The sequence below is a fragment of the Pan troglodytes genome, chromosome 13 (genome assembly GCF_028858775.2).
Source record: "Pan troglodytes isolate AG18354 chromosome 13, NHGRI_mPanTro3-v2.0_pri, whole genome shotgun sequence".
Taxonomy (NCBI): domain Eukaryota; kingdom Metazoa; phylum Chordata; class Mammalia; order Primates; family Hominidae; genus Pan; species Pan troglodytes.
The window spans coordinates 55,914,879-55,937,992 of NC_072411.2; the positions used below are offsets into that span (position 1 = coordinate 55,914,879).

General features: G+C 35.0%; 1 protein-coding gene across 7 annotated transcripts in view; it reads left to right on the forward strand.

The window, feature by feature from the left end:
* GALNT13 (polypeptide N-acetylgalactosaminyltransferase 13) overlaps positions 1 to 23,114 on the forward strand; it is a 584,712-nt gene that overhangs the window by 20,169 nt on the left and 541,429 nt on the right. For all 7 annotated transcript variants that reach the window (XM_063791209.1, XM_054679032.2, XM_024354859.3 and 4 more), the window contains exon 2: positions 8,859 to 8,930. The gene's annotated coding sequence lies outside the window, so the exon portion shown is untranslated. The remainder of the gene's footprint in view (positions 1 to 8,858; positions 8,931 to 23,114) is intronic.

Genomic DNA, 23,114 nt, shown 5'->3' on the forward strand with positions numbered 1-23,114 from the left:
TGCTAACTTTCAACCTGTTACCATAGTGGTGCCCTCACATGTCTCCCATTTTAGATGATAAGCTTTTTCACAATGGAGACATCACATTTCTCATTGTTCCTCTGAGACCTACCAAAGTCCATAATACAACCATTCATTCTATAAATGTCTTGAAAAATTGTTAAATATTGATGCAGTAGGATAAAGGGCTATGAATTTAATGATGCTCTATTGAATGAATCTTTGTGACATGCCTTGTATCTTTTTCTGGAATATAATGAGGATATAAAAATATTAACATAATCTCTTGCAATGATAATCACTACAAGTTTATAAAAATCATGGGTCCAAGAGTATGCTAAAAAAAAAAACCTATTTCTTCCATCCCATGTTTATAGCACACTTCTAGTTGGACCTTTATTTGAAAGGCCCCAGATTTAAAGTTAGGTTTAAAGATGTTCTAAAATGTCTTCACTTAAAAAACAAAAAGACAAAATTAATATCTAAGCAATCTTTAATTTCTAGAAATTTATTTTTACAGTGTAGTATAAGCTCTCCTGGTACTGTTAAAGCTATTTCTTTACTTATAATTTTAAAAATAACTTTTCACATTACTAAAAACAAACTACTAAACATTTTTTTATGAAATATAAATTTCTTTATTTGGGTCATTTTTAATGTATCCTAATTTTCCAACTGTTAATTCTTTCCATTTCTGTCCTCTGTCTTCATTTTAAATATGATTCGACATGTGAACCCTAATGTATGCTAGCCAAATACTCATTAAACCCATGACAAAAACATTCTTTAATTTTATCTGCAAATTCTTAGATAATGTGTATCATTTAGGAATTGTGCTCAGTGTGTATCCAGAGTGGCCTAAAGAAATTGGTACTTTATTTTTCCCTCACAAGATATGAAGCCTTGATCTTGGTAGTCTGCTAAGATGACCTCTGTAATGTTACCAGAGATCTTGGATTCTTGCATTCATTCTAGGATTCTTGTACTCAAAATAGCTGTCAGGGTTCCAATCATTATAACTACATTTTGAACAGGCGAAGGTCAAAGAGCATAAATGTGCCAATAGCAGCTAAGAAAGGAGAGATTAGACACTGGCGAGGCACCTTTCAGGTTCAACCACATTCGTCAAAAAATCATGTTTTCTTAACTTTTGGAAAATTGATTTTGTTTCTTACTTATGTTGCAACTTTGTACTATTTTCCAGCTCTTTGTTGAAGTTCTGCCTAACTTATAGCTGTGTAATTAGTTCTTACCTATGCACTTTGTTGCTTTTTTTCACTTTCAGCTTTTAAACTAGTATTTTTTTGGATTATAACATGATATGTATTTTTTGTGGAACATTTGGAAAATTAGAAAAAGTGTAAAAAAGAATATTAAAATTACTTACATTTTTACACCATTTAGACGTAACAATGTTAACATTTCACTGTATAGTGAATTGTTATACTGAATTTATATACATATATAGGCACATATATTTACATATATGTAAATTATGTAATTTACAAAACAACTTTATTCTCCATATTATTTTAGAAATTATTGATATTGTTTTGAAGATTAGATTTCGGAATATAAATAAATATTATTTGGGACATTATTTTTATGACTACATGGCATTTCATCATGTGGACAAGCCATAATTTACTTAGTTGATCCCTAATTGTTGCTTTTATGGATTTAAAATTGTAGCATTATAAATGACACGGATGAAGTACTTTGAACATGAAATTTTGCCTGTATATCTTATTATGTCTTAGAATAACTTGATGGAAGTGGAATGGGTCAAAAAGTAAGGATATGCAAAGGAAAAGGCAGCATTTCTTCAGAAACTAGGAAATAATGAAGCAAAAGGTATAAATTATGCCACGCTTTATTGTGTGTTTACTGGGAATGGAGTGCAGTGAACAAAGCAGAAGTGTTCCAGTTTTCATCCCAGAAGACAGAAGAGCCAATATTTTCTCCTGTTTCTTCAGGTAGAGAGGGGCCAGTGGTGAAGGAGCTGTCATTGAACACTCTTCACGTTGGCTGGTGACTGCTTGGAGCAATCATTTGGCCACTTCTTTAAACATTCAATGAAAAAAAATGAAATGAAACAAAGGGAACAAAGAATTGACAGAGAACCCACTTGAATCTCTCGAGACCCCACTTGAGAACCCACAGGTCTCTGGCCTCTCCTCAACTGGTTGAATAAAAAGGAGGAATGGATGATAGAGTATTCAGTTAGGAAATGCAACAACATGGCATCTAACCATGATGTAAAGACTGGATATGGAATTACACAGTGATATAAATTGGCTGATGGAGTACAGAGAGGTTATGTTTAAATATTGGTTGTGTGCAAATCAGGGGATCCTGATTTGTCATGCCTATGATCGAAAATATCATGAGATCATTATGAAGTAGTATTTACAATAAGAAAATGTGCAAGGAAGTTAGTGGCCTTGAAGGTCAAATTAAAAGAGAGAGAGAGATGGGGGTGACAGGGAGGGAGGAAAAGAGGGAGGACATGCTAGGGATGACTTTTGAAGTTATAGATTAATCAGTTTGCTTTGATATTTATGAAAATAATAAGACAAAATGATGATTGATTTCCATACACTTCTAAGAGCAGAAAAAATGGGGTAACAGCCAACATGTCTGAGAGAAGTAAATAACTCAGAGTTAATGTAATTTTCTTCTCTAACACAATAACAGAACTTAAATATGAGAGGACAAAAAGTTCATATATCTTTACTTCGGTAAGGTTTAGTTTTTGTCTGACATGATGTTCTGATCAACTAGCAAAGAATATGTAGTCTTGTGTAAAGGGAGGCATAGCTTGTTACTTGTCCCTGAATCAGTGACCTGGTAGAGCAAACAAAGTAAGACTAAAAGTGTTTATTGGGGACTTATACTGAATAATATTTGTAATAATCTCCATAATTTAATAATACAAAATGTGGAATCTACAGACTAGGAAAATTGCTAAATCTATGGGAATTTGCAGGAATCTAAAGTGAATATGGGAATTAAAAAAGAGGGACTGAAATAAGTTGGCTGTCTATGAGAACCATTGATTAAAATGGCATTAAAAATAGTAATATCTAGTGTTGCTGAGGCGTGTTGACGCATTGTTGCTATAAATTGGTGATGAGACCTGGAATAGTTGTTTGTATTGTTCAGGGGGATTTGTAGTGTTTCCTGCCTTAATTACATCCCTTATCCTGTAATGACCATTTTTTTCTATGTTCTGAGTTTCAAGATTGTAACACATCTTCCTCTATTTGTAAGCATTTTTCTTTTTTTAGCTCAACAAAACGAATAATTATTTTACTAAAGTTGCTTTGTTTCCATGCCTTTCCGTATAAACAATTTTTCATTTCAGTGTTACCTTTTTGTGTAATCTTTTAGAAGACATTTTAAAAGGTAATTAAACTCAACATGTAGAATACCTAGAGTGCATACAAGTGAAATGAAGGCATGACCATATGCAGAACTAGGGTCAAGTTGGGGCATCAGCAGGCAACAAACACTTTGTCATGACTGTAACTGGCTGCAGTAATTGTAAAATATAACCTGATTTGGAAGATGGTCAAATAGGAAAGTTGGGTATATCAGTTTCATAAAATATGGTTTAACAAGTTTTAACAGTCTCATGCTACTTGACCCAGAAATCCCAGTTCTGGGCATTTTATCCTAAGGAAACAATCATGCTGTGGCAGAAGATATATGCACAAGGACCTTCACAGTAACTTCTTTTTGCCACAAATATTTGATGATAATTTATATTCAGAAAATAAGTAAATGATGGCATGCCATAGCAACAGGATATTAATCAGTGATCTTGCAATGTAATGATAAAAAAAGATATTGTCACACAAGAAATTCACAATTAAGTAAAAAGAGAATATAATCATGAAATAGTTTGTATGATATAATTATTTAAATAATAGTCTGCGAGTAAGAACAGGATAGTTGTTTCTGGAATTAAGGATGATTTTATATTTTTATGTTTTTTCCTAAATTAAAAAAAACTTGCCACTTTCGATTTAGAAAACTAATTGTATAAGGAAAAACCACTTATATTGGTAATCTTTAAAGACTGATAACCTTTTGTCTTTTTTCTTTAAGTCCTGACTACTTTCACTTATTTTTTGATTACCATTTTATTATTTAACTTTACATTGCTTAATTTTCTGACTATAATATAATGTTGTTTGTGTGATTTATTTTAAAACTCTAAAGTTGATTTTACATTTGTTCTCATTCTCCTGTAGTTTATATATTTAATAGGTATATATCAAAATGTAAGTTATGAATAAATATATCTTTCATTTAATCTGAATATATAAATATTAAATATCTATGAAGATGTAAATTGTATATACATAAACACTAAATGATATATAGTATGTAAGCTATCACTGGATTTCTCACTATACTAATTATTCAAAAACATTTATGATTTTGAATTATTTTTTAACCTTTACTTTTTTTCTGATTTATTTATTTTTAACTTTTATTTTAGCTTCAAGGGTACGTGTGCAGATTTGTTATATAGGCTAATTGTGTGTTACAGGGGTTTGGTGTACAGATTATTTTGTCACCCAGGTAATAAGCATAGTACCCGATAGGTAGTTTTTTGATCCTCACCTTCTTCCTACCTTTCAGCCTCAAGTAAGACCCAGTGTCTGTTGTTCTCTTCTTAAAAATACTTTCTCGATATATGTTTGAATATTATTATGTAATTCCTAAATAGAAATGTCTAGATTAAAATAAAACCTTTTATTTTTATTTTTACCTTGTTGCATAATTTTAAATTTTGACATACTTTCAAATGTACAGAAAATTTATAAGAATTGTGTTTAAGAATACCTTTTGTTCAGATTCAACAGTTGTTTACAATTTTGCCTCTTTTGCTTCATTTCTGTCTGTGCTTTCTCTCTATATACTCATGTGTGCATGTGCACATGTAGACACACCACATTTTTTTCCTGAATCATTTGAGAATAAGTTGCAGACATCATGCTTCCTTAACTGAAGTGTTTAAGTGTACATTTCCTAAGAATAAGAATATTGCCCTCTATAACCAGTGTGTAATTTTTAATGCAATATTCACAATATATTACTTGTATTGTGTAACTCACAGTATATATCCAGGATCCCAGGTGTATTTTGTTGTCTTATCATTAAAAGTCCTTTTATCTGGAACATTTCCTCAGTCTAATTACTTGGTCATTATAAGAGTTCAGATCAGATATGGAGTGCAATATTCTCAATTTGGCTTTACTGAATGTTTCCTAATGGTTAATTCTGTTTTGCATTTTTGACAGGCATACCACAAAAGTGATGTTGTGTTCTTCTCAAGTGCATCATACTTGGAGGCATGTCGTATTTGTCTGATTATTGATGATGTTGTCTTTGATCAATTTGTTAAGGTGGTCTCTGCCAAGTTTCTCCACTACTAGCTACTATTTTCCCCATTGTAATTAATAAGTAATTTGTGGGAAGATACTTTTAGACTGGAAATACCATGTTTGTCATCACACTTTCATGCGCTGGTGCTGATCCACTAATGTTTTCTTTACTGATTCAGGTACCTAAAATATTATGGTGGTTTTCTAACTCCGTCAGTCCATCTATACTTTTTAGGTGACATTATACTCGAAGAAGGAGTTTTCCCTTCTTAATTTCATACTTTATTATATTTTTCTTAATACAGTTTAATCCATTACAATAATTATTTATTTCCCAGTTGTCCCAGATTAAACCAGTAAAAGCCTCTTGAAGCTAGGACCTGTGTCCTTTTGACATATTCCCATCATTTTATAAATGCCTTACTTGCTTTTCTTCCAGAAAAAAATGCCACCTCAAATTTCATGTATTTTTAAGTCTTCTCTCTGTGTCCATGTTCTAATATGCCAGAATAGTTTTTCAGAATTTTCATAGGTTGAGTGGATTTTTTGTGAGTGATTTTCATGTCACTGTTAGGAACTCTGGTATCCTTTACCTTTTTCACAGTTTTTCTTGACCCTATATATCTCTGTATATAGTGGGAGCTTGAAAGATAGCTCTGTTAGAAATTGGTGTCTAATTTTCTGTTTACATATAATCTGACATGTTTATTATTCTCCAGCTTCCAGTTGTGCCGAAGGACTTGGATTTGTGTGTTTTAATTTGTTTTTGTTAGGTGTATATATTTTTTAGGATATGTGAACAGTTTCAGATTTAGGTGGCTCCTACTACCTGAGTTCCTCAGAATGCCAGTCCATATTTTTATGCATTCTGCAAAATATATTGATATTTGAAGACAATTGCAATATGCCATTGTTTAACCAAAATTTATGGATTGTATAGCTTTACCTTTAGCTGTTAGTGTTATCTTAATCCAGTTTATCCAATTAAATTGAAGTGTTTAATGTATCATAATTATTTTATTACATAGTATGCCTATCAATCCAGGAAATAGCTCTCTGAAAGGCATGTCCATGGTAAATATAAAATTATTATATGAGGTCTCATTCTTTCACTTGATGATGTACTAATCAATTATGTTTGTAATATTTTTCCCTTAGCTATGAAAATTATCAAATATATATTTAAAAAATAAAAAATATTCAAACCCACAAAATTTTAAAATGTATATAGATTGAAATAAGATAACCAATCAATAGCATGTGATTATAGGAATCTAGTGAAATGTAGTATTGTAAGTGGTTATTTCAATTGACAAAATACATTTTTTGAGAATAATAAAGGTAAATTCTTCCTCCAGTTGCACAGCAAAAAAAAAAAAAAAAAAAAAAAAATCATGGCAATTCTTAATAAAGGAGGGCTTGGATCTGGTGCAAAACACTCCAGTATTTAAAATTGTCAGAGTAAAAGATGGTTTGTAAAAGTAGGAAGTAGATGAGGGGCAACCATTTTTCTGTTCCATACCTGAGTCTAGCCTTATAAAAATCTTCACTTTTTCAAAAAACCTACATATGAGGATTTTTTATGAGAAATCTTCTGCTTTTGAATATTATGTAATATTTTTAAAACCATGGTGTGGGACAAACGAAATGTATCAGTAAGCCAGATGTGGTTTTCATGCCCCCAGTTTTCAATCTCTGCTCTGGATGCAACCTAGAAACTAGCAGATATTGCAGTAAGATGAAACCCAGGTCAGAAAAGCTGGTTTTGAGCCCAGGCTTGCTTCCTATTGGCTGTGTCAGACTGAGCAAGTCATGTAATTAGTGTTCACCTCAGTCTTCTTGTCTATGAGGATGAATATGCTAAAGTATGAAGAAATATAGAGATTTGCTAATTGTTATAACTTTATAATTGTATTGAATTATATGTGAAGAAGAATATATATCTTTTATTATGTTTTAAGTTTTAAACTTAGAAAATACAAAGTTTCTTGGGCATTTCTTGATTTTTTTCCATTTAACTATAAACTTGCTAACTATATTTAGTTTTCTCTGTTTGAGAGGTTCTGTGTGAAACGTTAGTGAAATCATTTATTCATGGGCCAGGTAGAGACCTGTGCAATCCCAATGTCTTTAACATACTAGAGGAAGATAAATTAGATTTTATATTCAAAATGCTTGGTCTGAATATTGAACTGTTGATTTGGTTACAGTTGGTTTTGGTGAACACAAAAGCACAACTTCTGTATTATTTAACTGCTATTTCTGCTTAGTACCATCAAGACCCAGATCTCAGCAGAAATTCTGTTTGTTGCTGAGAACTTAATATTCCTTTAAAGATGTTTGGTACTTAAGGGGATTTTTATTTATATTGTTCATAGTCTGTCTGATCTGTCTGAAAGAACACACTGTATTTTTAAAGGGAGATATATACATATACATATATATATATATATATATATTTTTTTTTTTTTTTTTTTTGAGATGGAGTCTCATTCTGTCTCCCAGGCTGGAGTGCAGTGGCACGATCTCATCTCACTGCAACCTCCACCTCCTGGGTTCAAGTGATGGTCCTGCCTCAGCCTCCCGAGTAGCTGGGACTACAGGCACTCACTACCACGCCTGGCTAATTTTTGTATTTTTAGTAAAGACAGGGTTTCGCCATGTTGGCCAGACTGATATTTTCATTAGGTTGTATTTTATTATATGTCTTTGAACAGTTCTTTTATAACACCGTATATGCTCAGTAGCGTAAAACCCATTTAATTTGAAATATTTTGAGATTCAAAATCAATATGCTCTTTCAAAACCCTACTCTAAAACAAATTAATTAATAATGCTTGATTAAATCACTTTCTCCTCATAATCACATTGATATTCTGAAACACAGAGAATGGACCTGTTTGTGTATTTTTGTGGGGTATGCAGGTCGCGTGCCTGCATTTTTCTCAGTGCATGGATTTCAATTAGAATTTAAATGCAGTTACAAAGTGAATTGGTGCAACTCTCTGGATAAATCAAGCAAAATTCTTTTCTAACTCAGTGATCCTCATATATCAGATAATAGTACCTTTTAAAAACTTGAAATATTTGAATAATCACCTCAACTCTCCAAGTATATTTACTTATGAACATCTCATATTTTTGAATTACTTTTATGCCATTCTGCCAATATTCTGGGGGCACTGTGTTTCTTGCATATAATATGAAGCTAGTATGCAGACTTCTCTTACCTCTTTCTTCAAAGTGTTCTCCTTGACTGATGTTTTGGAATATTTGCATATAGTTGGGAATACTTCTGTTCATCAGCCCATTATACTTTGGTAGATATATAGTCTACATTTTGTAAAACCTATTTTAGCACGTTAAAGTGTATAGTGTTTAAGTGTGTGTTGGTCTGTATTAGTTTTTCTGTGATCTTGACAAATTGTTTACTCTTTTGGATTTTTTCTTCCTCCACAGATGCATTTTTGTAGAAGCATTTTGAGGATGAATGTTTGCAAATCATTTTGAAATTGCCAAGTGCCACATACAGTAAGTAATATTTTTATTTTTCTACTCAATTGCAGTCATGTTCGATTAATTTGGCAGACAGTCATGAAAGAACCCATTTCTATTTACAGTCTTTGATATTGTCAACATTGTTAAAGATCAGAAGGTTGTATGTGTGCAGCATTATTTCTGGGGTCTTTATTCTGTTCCATTGTTCTGTGTGTCTATTTTTGTATCAGTGCCTTGCAGTTTTGGTTACTACAGCCCTGTGGTATAGTTTGAAGTTGGGTAATGTGATACCTCTAGTTTTTTCTTTATGCTTAAGATTGCCTTGGCTATTTTTGCTCTTTTTGGTTTATGAATTATAAAATAGTTTTTCCTAATTATATGAACAATATCGTTTGTAGTTTGATAGGAATAGTAGTGAATCTGTAAATTGCTTTGGACGTCATGACCATTTTATCAATCTTGATTCTTCCTGTCCATGAGCATGGGATGTTTTTCTATTTGTGTCATGTCTAATTTCTTTGACCAGTGTTTTGTAGAGAACTTTCTCCTCCTTGGTTAGCTGTATTCCTAGGTATTTTATTCTTTTGGGGGTTACTGTGAGTGGGATTGTGTTCTCGTTTTGCTGTCAGGCTAGATATTGTTGTTGTAGAGAAATATTCCTCTGCCCTGATGAAGTGTTCTGGCCAACACTACCCATCAGAGTAAATGAGTATTTTATGACTGAATTTCAAATTTAAAAAAATAACAATTGCCTTATATTCAGTATCAATAGAACCAATCAGCAACCCAAAATGAGTTGCCTTGAACAAAATGCTATTTGATTAGAGAAAACTTAAAAATATATAACAGCTCCTCCCCTAATGGCAGATACAATACCTTATTCTTCTATTATACTTTTCAGAATTTGCAGTGGCTGACCACAGCCTTTTCTTGCACTCCTTTTTAGTTGCTTTTTGCAGTGAAGAAGAGATTGCAATGAAGGGTTGAGCTTGACTTACCATTCTCTTCCCTCTTTATTATCTTCAGATGTGTAGTGTTCATAGTACTATCCTTTACATCACACTGGCCACATTGATGCTTTCCCTTTTGGACGCTGGTGATCTTCAAATTCTTTCACGTTAGCCATCCATTGGTCCTAACCCCTGTACACTTTATTTCTTGAAACAAATCATCAGCAACATTTTATCTGGGGACATTTTCAGAATTACTAGTATTTAAAAGATTATTGCTCTAAAATTGAATGGATTAAATCGTTCATGCTCCCACACTACTTTTGGTTTTGAGACTGAAGGATTTACGGAGGGATGAGAATGAAGAGATGAAGTCTCCATTTCTAGATTTGACCTCTGGAAGACAAAGCTAGTGATTTTGTTTAGTAATTTTATTTCCTTTGGTTCAATTAATAGTCCATGCTCCTAAATGTGAGAGGTACTGTGTTAGTAAGGACTAGAGTAAGTGGGAGAGAAAGACAAAAAGAACTCTCAAGGAAACTTTGTCGTTAGTTTGAGGAAACTATTTTTCCTCAAACTAGGAAAAAGGTATTTTTAAATGTTATTCTGGTGATATCTTCAAACTGGATTGCAGTTGGAAGACTTGTTGCAAAAAGATCAATTTTTAAGCATTTGTAGAGGGATAAGAATGAAGGGATGAGGGCAAGACCTAAGGTCATAGCAGTGGGGATGGACTGGCAGGGGTTGGAGCATGTGAGATTTATTTGGAAGTAAACAGGTTCAGGGAGTAATAGTAATAATTAATGCTTGTGCAGGATTCACTGAGTACCAGGGTTGTTTTAAATGTTAATGACTAATGTCATCCCCATTTTGTGCAAGAGGAAACTGAGAGAGGCATCATTTAAGCAAATTGTCCCAGGTCACAAAAGTAAAACATACCATGCCTGACATTTGGGGCCATTTAGTCAAGCTCCAGAGTCATTGCAGTTTACCAGTGTACCATCATTTCTCTAAAAAAATAACTGAAGCTTCCAGGATTACTGAGCTGGAAAATGATGTTGCCAATAATCAGAGAAACATATTTTGTTTACAGAGTTTACCCTTTCTTTAGATAGGTTTTTGGATAGCCAGAAAAATCTTGATCTTTAGGGAGAAATGTACCTTATGGTTAGTGATAAAGCTCTTGTATATATTCACTTGTTGGGCACTAGCAACAGTAATTTATTATATTATTCAATTATAAGTTATGATAGTAAACATGTCATCTTAATCTGATTTGTCTTCCTTCCTTAGCAGAACTTAAAAATGAAACAAGGATAGAGTGGTAAAAAAAAGATTTCGTATCTTGGGTCCGTAAAAGAAAGCACATTTTAGACTTAGTTTACCGATCATGCAAAACTAATTTTGACAAGGGAAAAACGTAACACTCAGCATATGGAGTATCTCTTTTTCTATTAGGTTGATGTAAAAGTAATTGCATTTTTGCCATTACTTTGCAAAAACTGCAATTACTTTTGCATCAACCTAATATACTGGAGAAGTAGAATAATATACTGCTTAAGACCATGGTCTCCAGGACCATTCTGCTTCATTGATTCATGTTCCAAGTAAGGCCCATTTGCTGTGTGACTTTGTGTCAATTATTGATGCTCTCTGTGTGTCAGCCTCTGTACCTTGAAAATGTGTTATTAATAGTACTGTGTCTTCTGGATATTGTGAAGCTTAAATGAGATAAATCACCTAAATGGCTCTTGGTACCAGTGAATTTTAAATAAAAGTTATGTTTATTAAAATTTATCTCAGGTAACAGTTTTCTATTTTTCAATTTCACCTACATAATTATTGCCTTTTAAGCTTTTTGCTTTGAATTTTTACGCATTAAGGAGACAGAGCAATGATTTTCACAAGCAAAGACCCATGTAACCATCACACAGGTCAAGAAATAGAACAATTGCTGCATCTCCAATCCTACTTTTTCTGCCTGCCAGCCATTACCTCCTTTCCATCAGTTTCCCGTGGATGACATTATTCCTGATATTTGTGGGAATTACTTCCTTGCTTTTCATTATAGTTTTAACTTTAAATAATGTATCCTTATATGCAAAATGTTGGTTTAGCCTGATTTTTAAATTAATGTACATAATATTCATATGACACACATTCTTCTGTGTATGGTGTCCTTTTCTGAATGTATGTTTGTTTTTAAGTTTCTTTAATGTTTTTGTGTGGTTCATTAATTTTCATTGCTATATAGTATTCCATTTTATAGAAATACTACAGAATATTTATTCATTGTATTGTTGATGGACATTTGTGCTCTTTCTAGGTTTGGGCCATTATAAATATTGCTGCCATAAACATTCTTTTAAATGTGTTTTTGCTAAATATGTACATATATTTCTCTTGAATATATACTTAGCAATGGAATTTCTTAGTCATATTGCATGCAATCTTTCAACTTTAGTAGATACTACCAGACAGTATTCCAAAGTAAGTATACTAATTTCACTTCATTCATTAGTGTGTAAGAGTTTCCATTGTTTCATCTTTACCAAAGATTAGTATAATCATTTCTTTTAATTTTAGCCATTCTGGTGAGAGTTTGGTTTACATTTTCTTGTTGATTAATATGATTATGTCATGTAGCTTAATAGCCATGAACATATTATTGTCTATAAATTTCCTGTTCATATGTGTATTTTTCTATTGTGTTGATTTTTAAAATTGTTAATATTCACAAGTTAGTTACACTAGATTAAGAGCCTCCCATCAGTTAAATATGCTGCAAAGTTCTCCTTTTCTATGATTTGGTTTTTCAATTTCTTAATGAGGTTTTTTTGATGTTCCTAATTTTAATTTTAATCATGATATCACCTCATTATGTTTATATCTTTCCACTTGCCTTCGTTTTTGTGAGTGATGTGAGGTAGAAGTCAAGTTCTAGATATCCAGTTGTTATAGAATCATACTGGACAATTCTCTCCTTTGCCCACTGTTCTTTAATGTCATATTTACTATAAATTAAATTTCTATATATGTCTGGGTCTTTTAGGAGCCAACTTCTATTTAATTGGATTATTAGTCTCTTCTTACCACTTATAACACTATTTTAATTATGGCTACTTTTTAAATATTCTTAATATCTATTAAAACAAGTTCTTCTACCACATGTTATTCAAAGGCATGTTGACTTTGCCTTCTTTCATGTAAATTTTAGAATTACTTTGTCAAGTTAACAAGAATAATTGTTGAGATTTTAGTTAGAATTGCATTCAATCTATTGTTAAGTAAATTTTTAAAGAACTGGTGTAATTACAATATTAACTGATTTCATTTATGAACATAATATATACAGCATTTCCTCCTTATTAACTGGGGACACATTCCAAGATCCCCGGTGGATGCCTGAAACTGCAAATAGTACCAAACCTTATATATAGACTATGGTTTTTTCTATATATACATACCTCTGATAAAGTTTAATTTATAACTTAGGCACAGGAAGAAATTAACAACAGCTAATAATAAAATAGAACAAGTATAACAATATACTGTAATAAAAGTTATGTGAATATAGTCTCCTTGTCTCTCAAAGTATGTTATTGTACTGTACTTAACCTGCTTCTTGTGATGATGTGAGATAATACAATGCCTACATGATGAGATGAAGTCTTGTGAATGATTTTGGTCATAACTTTCATAGTTTGAGGTACAACAGCAAAACTAACATAAATCTCTTGTTCTTTCTTCACAATTTCAAGGACAGAAGAAGCATTCTTACCATAGAGCTTAGCAACGTGAGCAAACAACTTTTTCCCTTTATTATTTTCTTAAAGGAAACACTTTATGGCTTCTCTTTGGCATATTCAAATTGCCAACATCACCAGTCTTGTAATTTGGGTCCATTATTAAGTAATATAACGGTGACTTGAATACAAGCACTGTGATACTTTAGCAATCAATCTGATAACCGATATGGTACTAAGTGGCTATTGGGTGGGTTGTGAATGTAGCATGAGGATGCTGGACAAAGGAATGATTAAAGTCCTAGGAGGAATAGAGCAGAGCCGTGGGAAATTTCATCAAGCTACACAGAACAGCACACCATTTAAAATTATAAATTGTTTATTTCTGGAATTTTCCATTTAATATTTTTGGACCACAGTTGACGATGAGTAACTGGAACCATGGAAGGCAAAACCATAAGTAAGGGGGGACTAGTGTACTTTATTTATTTTGATCTTTTAGTTTCTCTTAATCCCATGTATGGTTTTTTTTTTAATGTTGAGTTCAAGCTAATTTTTCTTTTTTTAAAAATTTTATTATTATTATACTTTAAGTTTTAGGGTACATGTGCACAATGTGCAGGTTTGTTACATATGTATACATGTGCCATGTTGGTGTGCTGCACCTATTAACTCATCATTTAGCATTAGGTATATCTCCTAATGCTATCCCTCCCCCCTCCACCTGCTCCACAACAGTCCCCAGAGTGTGATGTTCCCCTTCCTGTGTCCATGTGTTCTCATTATTCAATTCCCACCTATGAGTGAGAACATGCGGTGTTTGGTTTTTTGTCCTTGTGATAGTTTGCTGAGAATTATGGTTTCCAGTTTCATCCATGTCCCTACAAAGGACATGAACTCATCATTTTTTATGGCTGCGTAGTATTCCATGGTGTATATGTGCCACATTTTCTTAATCCAGTCTATCGTTGTTGGACATTTGGGTTGGTTCCAAGTCTTTGCTATTGTGAATAGTGCCGCAGTAAACATACATGTGCATGTGTCTTTATAGCAGCATGATTTATAATCCTTTGGGTATATACCCAGTAATGGGATGGCTGGGTCAAATGGTATTTCTAGTTCTAGATCCCTGAGGAATCGCCACACTGACTTCCACAATGGCTGAACTAGTTTACAGTCCCACCAACAGTGTAAAAGTGTTCCTATTTCTCCACATCCTCTCCAGCACCTGTTGTTTCCTGACTTTTTAATGATCGCCATTCTAACTGGTGTGAGATGGTATCTCATTGTGGTTTTGATTTGCATTTCTCTGATGGCCAGTGATGATGAGCATTTTTTCATGTGTTTTTTGGCTGCATAAATGTCTTCTTTTGAGAAGTGTCTGTTCATATCCTTTGCCCAGTTTTTGATGGGGTTGTTTTTTTCTTGTAAATTTGTTTGAGTTCATTGTAGATTCTGGATATTAGCCCTTTGTCAGATGAGTAGGTTGTGAAAATTTTCTCCCATTTTGTAGGTTGCCTTTTCACTCTGATGGTAGTTTCTTTTGCTGTGCAGAAGGGTTTTTTGTTTAGAGGTCTTATGTATTTTGGTTAATTTGTGCCTAGAAGTTTAATGCAGTTTAATATTAAGATTAGATATATACACACACACATATAATTATATACATATGTATCATATACATATAATTACATACATAATAATACATACATATTATATACACTTTTTTAACTTTTATTTTAGGTTTAGGGGTACATGAGCAGGTTTGTTATGTAGGTAAAGTTGTGTCATGGGGGTTTGTTGTACAGATTATTTTGTCACTCGAATACTAAGCCTCGTACCTAATGGTTATTTTTTTCTGTTCTTCTACCTCCTGCCACCCTCTATCCTAAGGTAGAGTTCAGTGTCTGTTTTTCCCTTCTTTGTGTCCATGTGTTCTAATCACTTAGCCTCCACTTACAAATGAGAACATGTGGTATTTGTTTTCTGTTCCTGCCTTGATTTGCTAAGGATGATGGCCTCCAGCTCCATCCATGTTACTGCAAAGGATATGATCTAATTTTTTTTTGTGTGTGGCTGTATAGTTTTCCATAGTGTATATGTGCCACATTTTCTTTATCCATTCTACCATTGATGGGCATTTAGGTTGATTCCATATCTTTGTCATTGTGAATAGTGCTGCAATTAACGTATGTGTGCATGTGTCTTTATGGTAGGATAATTTATATTCCTTTTGTATATACCCAGTAATGGGATTGCTGGGTTGAATGGTAATTTTGTTTTTAACTCTTTGAGGAATCATGACATTGCTTTCCACGATAGTTGAACTAATTTACACTCCCACCAGCAAGCAGTGTATAAGTGTTCCCTTTCGCCACAACCTTGTCTGTTCTGTTATTTGACTTTTTCATAATAGCCAATCTGACTGGTGTAAGATGGTATCTCATGGTGGTTTTGGCTTCCATTTCTCTAATGATCAGTGATAGTGAGCTTTTTCATGTGATTGTTTGCCACATTTATGAAAAGTGTTGGTTCATGTCCTCCGCCCACTGTTTAATGGGGTTGTTTACTTTTTCATTGTAATTTAAGTTCCTTATAGATGCTGGATATTAGAGCTTTGTCAGATGCATAGTTTGCATATATATTTCCCATTCTATAGGTTGTCTGCTTACTCTGTTGATAGTTTCTTTTGCCGCACAGAAGCTCTTTAGTTGAGTTAGATCCCATTTGTCAATTTTTGCTTTTGTTGCAATTGCTTTTGGTGTTTTTGTTGTGAAACCTTTAACAGGTTCTTCATCCAGAATGGCATTTTCTAGGTTGTCTTCCAGAGTTTTTATAGTTTTGGGTTTTACATTTAAGTCTTTAATCCATCTTGAGTTGATTTTTCTATGTGGTATAAAGAAGGAGTCCAGTTTCAATCTTCTGCATATGGCTAGCCTGTTATCCAAGCACACGCCCATTGAATAGGGAGTCCATTCCTCATTGCTTTCTTTTGTTGACTTTGTGGAAGACCAGATGGTTGTAGGTGTGCAGCCTTAATTCTGGGCTCTCTATTCTATTCCATTGGCCTATATGTCTGCCTTTGTACCAGTACCATGCCATTTTTTTATTGTAGCTCTGTAGTATAGTTTGAAGTTGGTAACATAATGTGTCCAACTTTGTTCTTTTTGCTTAGATATCTTGCCTTGGATATTTGGGCTCTTTTTTGGTTCCATATGAATTTTAAAATATATTTTTCTAGTTCTGCCAATAATGTTATTTATAGTTTGATAGGGATAGCATTGAATCTATAAATTGCTTTGGGCAGTATGGCCATTTTAATGATATTGATTCCTCCTATCCATGAGATCCATGAACATGGAGTGTTTTTCTATTTGTGTCATCTCTGATTGCTTTGAGCAGTGTTTTGTGATTCTCATTGTAGAGATCTTTCACCTTCCTGGTTAACTATATTCCTAGGTATTTTGTCACAGTTGTGAATGGGATTGCTTTCCTGACTTGGTTCTCAGCTTGGCTGTCATTGCCATATAGGATTTTTAATGTGATTTTTGTACATTTTTTGCTAGTTTGTACAGATTTTGCTAGTAATTTTTGTACATTGACTTTTTATCCTGAAACTTTGCTGAAGTTTATCAGTTTAAGGAGCTTTCAAGCTGAGATTGTGGGGTTTTCTAGATACAGAAACACATCATCTGCAAACAGGAATAGTTTGACTCCCTTTCTTTCTGTATGTATGTGCTTTATTTCTTTCTCTTGCTGGATCTCTGTGGCCAGGACTTTCAATACTATGTTTAATAGGAGTGGTGAGAGGGGGCATCCTTGTCTTGTGTGGCTTTTCAAGGGTAATGCTTTTGCCCATTTATGTGATGTTTGCTGTGGTTTTGTCATAGATGGCTCTTACTATTTTGAGGTATGTTCCTTCAATATGTAGCTTGTTGAGAGTTTTTAACATGAAGGGATGTTGAATTTTGTCAAACATCTTTTCAGCTTCTATTGCAATAAACATGTGGTTTTGACTTTTACCTCTGTTTTTGTAATGAACTACATTTATTGATTTGCATATGTTGAATCAACCTTGCATTCCAGGGATAAAGCCTACTTGATCATGGTGGATTAGCTTTTTGATGGCACTGCTGGATTTGGTTTGCTGGTATTTTGTTGAGGATTTTTTAATCTATCCTCATCAAGAATTTTGGCCTGAAGTTTTCTCTTTTGGTTGTGTCACTGCAAGGTTTTGGTATCAGGATGATGCTGGCCTCATAGAATGAGTTGGGGAGGAGTCCCTCTTCCTCATTTTTTTGGAATAATTGCAGTAGGAATGGTACCAGCCCTTCTTTGTATGTCTGGTAGACTTTGTCGGTGAATCCTTCTGACCCTGGCTAGGCTTTTTTTTTTTTTGGTTGGTAGACTATTTATTACTGATTCAATTTCAGAATTCATTATTGGTCTGTTCATGGATTCAGTTTCTTCCTGGTTTAGTCGTGGGAGGGTATGTGTGCTCAGGTATCTATCCATTTCATGTTGATTTTTGAGTTTGTGTGAATAGAGGTATTCGTAGTAGTCTCTGATGGTTATATATGTGTGTTTCTGTGGGGATAGTGGTTATTGCCTTTGTCATTTCTGATTGTGTTTATCTTCTATCTTTTTCTCTTTATTAGCCTAGCTAGTTTCTATCCATCTTTTTAATTTTCTCAAAATGCCAACTCCTGGATTCATTGATCTTTTGAATGGTTTTTTTATGTGTCAATCTCTTTCAGTTCAGCATTGATTATGGTATTTCTGGTCTTCTGCTAGCTTTGGAGTTGATTTCTTCTTGCTTCTCTACTTCTTTTATTTGTGATGGTGGGTTGTTAATTTGAGATCTTTCTAAGTTTTTGATGTGGGCATTTTGTGCTTCAAATTTTCATCTTAACACCGCCTTATCTGTGTCCCAGAGATCCTGGTACGTTGTAGCTTTGTTCTTATTAGTTTCAAAGAACTTCTTGATTTCTGTCTTAATTTCATTATTTACCCCAAATCATTCTGAAGCAGGTTAATTTCCATGTAATTGCATGGTTTTGAGTGATTTTCTGGAATTCTCTTTTTTTTTTGTGCTGTTGTCTGAGAGAGTAGTTGCTATGATTTCAGTTCTTTTGCATTTGCTGATTGTTTTATGTCCTATTGTGTGGTTGATTTTAGTGTATGTGCCATGTGGCAATGAGAATAATGTATATTCTGTTGTTTTTGGATGGAGAGTCCTATAGGTATCTATCAGGTCCATTTGGTCCTTTTGAGTTCAAGTCCTAAATGTCTTTGCTAACTTTCCGCCTTGATGATCTGTCCAGTACTGTCAGTGGAGTGTTGAAATCTCCCACTATTACTGCATGGAAGTCGAAATTTCCTTGAAGGTCACTAAGAACTTCCTTTGTGAATCTGGGTGCTTCTCAGTTGGGTGTATATACGTTTAGAATAGTCAGGTCTTGTCAACCTGAATCCTTTACCATTATGTAATGCCCTCTTTTGATCTTTGTTGATTTAAAGTCTGCTTTGCCTAAAATTAGGATTGTAACCCTAGTGTTTTTATATTTTCCATTTGCTTGGTAGACATTTCCCCATCCCTTAATTTTGAGCCTGTGAGTGTCATTGTATGTGTGATAGGTCTCTTGAAGACAGCATACCACTGAGTCTTGCTTCTTTATTCACCTTGCCACTCTGTGTCTTTTACTTGGAGCATTTAGCTTCTTATATTCAATGTTAGCATTGATATGTGTGGATTTGATCCTGTCGCAGTGTTTTTAGCTAGTTTTTATGCAGATTTGTTTTTATAGTTACTTTATAGTGCCACTTGTCTGTGTACTTAAATGTGTTTCTGTAGTGGCTGGTAACAGTCTTTCCTTTCCATATTTAGTGCTTTTTTCAGGAGCTCTTATAAGCGAGTTTGGTGGTAATGATTTCCCTTAGCATTTGCCTGTCTGAAAAGCATCTTATTTCTCCTTCGCTTATGAAGCTTAGTTTGTTTGTAAATGAAATTCTTCGTCAGAATTTATCTTTTTGTAAGAATGTTGAATATAGACCCCCAATCTCTTCTTGCTTATAGTGCTGTTTCTGAGAAGTTGGCTGTTAGTCTGATGGGCTTCCTTTTGTGGGTGACCTGTCCTTTGTCTCTTGGTGCCTTTATCATTTTTTATTTCAGCCTTGGAGAATATGATGATTATGTGTCTTGGGGATGGTCTTCCTGTGAAGTATTTTGTGGGGGTTCTCTGCATTTCCTGAATTTGAATGTTGGCCTCCTTGGCTAGATAGGGGAAATTCTTATGGATGATAACCTGAATCATGCTTCCCAAGTTGCTTCCATTCTGCTTATCTCTTTCAGGGATGTCAATAAGTCATAGATTTGGTCTCTTTATATAATCCCATATTTCTCTGAGGTTTGGTTTGTTCCTTTTTATTCTTTTTTCTTTATTCTTGTCTGACTGTATTATTTCAGAAAGTCAGTATTCAGGCTCTGAAATTCTTTACTCAGCTTGGTCTAATCTATTGCTTTTACTTGCTATTGCGTTATGAAATTCTTGTAGTGTTTTTTTCAGCTCTATAAGGTCAGCTTCATGCTTTTCTATACTGGCTATTTTGTCTATCAGATTCTGTGTCATTTTATTATGATTCTTAGTTTCCTTAGATTGGGTTTCAGTGTTTTCATGAACCTTGAAAATCTTCATTCTTATCCTTATTCTGAATTCTATTTCTGTCATTTCAGCCATCTGACCTCAGTTAACAACTCTTCTTGGAGAACTAGGGTGGTCACTTGGAGGAAAGAAGACACTCTTGCTTTTTTTGAGCTGTCAGAGTTCTTGTGCTGGTTCTTTCTCATCTTTGTGGGTCTGCTGTTCCTTCAGTATTTGAAGTTCCTATCATTTAGATTTTTTTTCTTTTATCCTATTTAATGACCTTGGGGGTTTAATTGTGGTATAAGGTGTATTCAGTCAATTGGATTCATTTCTGCAAGATTTTAGGGAGTCAAGGCTTAGCTCAGGACTCCCAGACTATGTTTTCTAATTCTGGGTGACTCTTATTGGGCACTGGCTTTGTTTTCTGGCCCCTCATGGTTAGGAACCTGTTGCACAGGATAGGCTGAAATGTTCCTGAACTGCTGGTCACAATACTTGTATGCATGGTGCCAGCCAAAGCTCTTTGTAGGGCAGTGGCAGTGGAATCTATCCTCATTTGCATGTGCTAGCAACAGTGGCAGCAGCAGCATGGCCAAGTGCACACTTGTCAGCTGTGGCAGGGTGGTAGTGGGTGCTGGGTAGCCAGCAGGTGTTTGCAGCAGTGGTGATGGCAGTATTACTCAGGGAGACAGGGGTCCTCCACTGGCAACTGTGCATGTGTTTATGCCAGTGTTGGTGTTAGCATGGTGGTGGGGGTGCTGGTGGGCGCATGACTGTGCATGCCCTCTATGCATGTTCACACTGGTGGTGGTGGCTGCCTAGGTTGTGGGCAAGCTGTCTGTTTTCCCTGCCTAGTTTCACTTCGGCAGCAGTGTCAGTGCAAGTGGTGGGTGCTGCTGGCAGCAGGGCAGGCGGCTTTCATGCCTGCCAATGCTCTGAGGACAATGGCAATGTGACAGGTGGGGTGGGGGGCAGCATGCATCCATGTCAACAGCAGTGGTATAGCAGGGTGCCTGCACACACATATGGTGGCAGGGAAAGGAAGGGAAGGTTTGTCTGTGCACACATGTCCTGTCTCATGGGCAAAACAGCCCTTCAGAGTTCAGGTTGGACAGTTCCCCTAAGGCTAAAGTCTCCTATGGAAGCAAGTCGAGCCCAGGGGAATGGGCAGCCCTGACCATGCTCCGCTACAGACACTCCAACACCAAACCCTCTGGGCTCTGCATTGGCTGGAGTTCTGGCTCTAACACTTTCCTAAGTTACTCTTTCTGCCAACTGAAGGGTCCATGGTGGTAGAGGGGTTTCCTACTGCTGGGATTCCAGAGGGCTGTGATGAGAGCAGCTTGCTCCTTGTGTGTTCAACTCCTACTTTCTGCAGGAGTTCTTCGGGGCCAGGAATAAGTCCTGGTGAACGGCAGTCCCATGCAGGGTGCCCAGTCCCCTCTCCCTTCAGTCCAGCATCTGTGTCTTCCCTCCATCTGTTCTCAATGCCTTGCCTCTGAAGACATGCTCAGAGGACTCCAGTCTTTCTGATGTTCTGGTCCCTTGGAGGGAGATGTTCCTCCTAGCTGTGTCTAGTTGGCCATCTTGGGGTAGGCAAGATATATCTTAAAAAATTATTTTCTCTTTGTTCCTTGTATAAAAATACATGTTTAAATATCGCCATTGCATATAGTAGATTGTAAACTCATTAATTCTAGTGTGTTTTTCAGTGGATTATTTTGAATTTTCTATGTAAACATCCATGTTGTCTGTGAAGAAAGATAGTATTACTTAACACTTTCAAAATCATATAGCTTTATTGTATTTTCTGTGTCTTATTGACTTGGCTAGAATGTCCAGAACAATGCTGAATGAACACAGGAAGAATGAACATTCTGATCTTATTCACAAATCAAAGAGAACACTGTCCATCATCTTACTATTAAGAATGATGTCCATGAGGTCAGGAGTTCGAGACCAGTCTGGCCAACACAGTGAAACCCCTTCTCTACTAAAAATACAAAAAACTAGTCGAGTGTGGTGGTGTGTGCCTGTAGTCCCAGCTACCTGGGAGGCTGAAGCAGGAGAATCATATGAGCCCAGGAGGCAAAGTTACAGTGAGCTGAGATCACGCCATTGCACTCCAGCCTGGGCAAAAGTGCGAGTCTCCGTCTCAAAAAAAAAAAAAAAGATGTTTACTGTATTATTTTGAGAAAATAGCATATATTTGATTGAGAGAATCTAGTTTTATTCTGATTTTGTTAGGATTCTTAATTATAGATAGGTTTTTAATTTTTATCAAATGCTTCTGCCTGTATTGAGATTTTCAAATTATCTCAAACCTATTGAGATTATCAAATTATCTCTTTTACTTTCTTATCCTATGATTTATATTGATATTATTCTACCCCCCAACCCCCGACAGGCTTCTTTGCTTAGTATGGTACCTGGGGCACATGATAATTTTTTCAGTGTTTTTTTTCCAACCCTTTCCGTCTTCCTTGCATGTTTGCATAGGGGAGGAGACCTCTTATTACATTCTGGACAATCCTCCAGTGGTAAATTGCTGTTGCATACTAATATACTACTCCTGGTGGGGGACAGGAGGGTGCCTGGATCCTGTCCTCCAGTCTTTATCTTAGACATGGCCTGTGCACCTGTGCCTTAGATGTATGGCTCTTACAGAATACCTACCCATTCCTCCCATGGGGCCCAAGCTCCTCCTGGAGTCTGGGATTCATGAGTGGGAGAGGTGTCCTGCTCTTCCCCCAGTGTTAGCAGACCTCTGTTTTATGTTAGCTTAAGATTCTGGGCACAAGAAAGTTACCTGCCCATTCAGCAAGGTTTGATGGATCATTCTACCCCTTCCTGAGAAACTATAGCTCTTTTCCAAGGTGC